The sequence below is a fragment of the Pteropus vampyrus genome, unplaced genomic scaffold (assembly GCF_000151845.1).
Source record: "Pteropus vampyrus isolate Shadow unplaced genomic scaffold, Pvam_2.0 Scaffold49, whole genome shotgun sequence".
Taxonomy (NCBI): Eukaryota; Metazoa; Chordata; class Mammalia; order Chiroptera; family Pteropodidae; genus Pteropus; species Pteropus vampyrus.
The window spans coordinates 2,585,612-2,586,600 of NW_011888830.1; positions in this window are offsets into that span (position 1 = coordinate 2,585,612).

The following is a 989-nucleotide window of genomic DNA, read 5'->3' on the forward strand; positions in this document are numbered from 1 at the left end:
GGACAGTTGGAAGGCATCAGCCTGGCACAGTGTCACAGAGGGTGCAGGAAGCAGGGAGTTTGCAGTGTGTGCAACTAGGGCGTGGACTCAGTAGCCCCCAAGAAGTCCTGGTGAGGAGGAGAGAAGCCTGCATTTCCTCATCTGTAAATGAGCATTACAGCCCCACCGGTAGGGGTTCCTGAGGAATAAGTGATAATATCCAGCTCCACTCACAGTGTCTGGCGAATGAATGAGCAAATGTTAGATTCAGTTCCACTTGGTTCACCTCCTAAGTTTCACAAATGAAGACAAGTTTCAAACACCTGTTTTACATTATGCACATTTTAATTCAGTTCATTTGGCCTTTAAGATTGGACTGAAAAATAGAGAGCTTTACCAAGTTTTACAAACGCGTGGACTGTGAGTTCGAAAGAGCATGGCCCAGCGCCCCCGATCTCGGAATTTGGAAAGCAAGCCCCAGGAAGACGAGGCACCTCGGCCGTCTGTGGCAGCATGTCCTGCTGGGAAGAGTCCCTCCTGAACCTGTCTACTCTTTGAAACGGTCTACACACGAATAGATTAGAAAGTAGAATTCATAATGTCTACTCTTTGAAACGGTCTACACAAAGCGAATAGATTAGAAAGTAGAATTCATAATGCTTAGACACCAACCAAAAGGTCAAGTAAAAGGATATAGTCAATCCTATTGCATGGAAACTGCTGGACAATAGGAGATCTGGTCAGAAGTCTAAGCGAACCTTGTGGCATTGCCAGCCCAATAACTTGTCAAGGGTACGGGTTCAACGAATTACATAATTCTATCAAGGCCACAGAGACCTGACAAGGACAAGTCTCCTACTGCAGGTCCCAACATCAGAGCGATATACTGCACGAGAAGAATCGGGAGTGCCAGGGGTGGAAACCCATCACCTGAGCAGCCGGTGCGCAGGCACGAGCAGGTGCGCACGCATGCGCACAGAGCTCCATGTGCGCCGGCCCTTTGTGCCTAA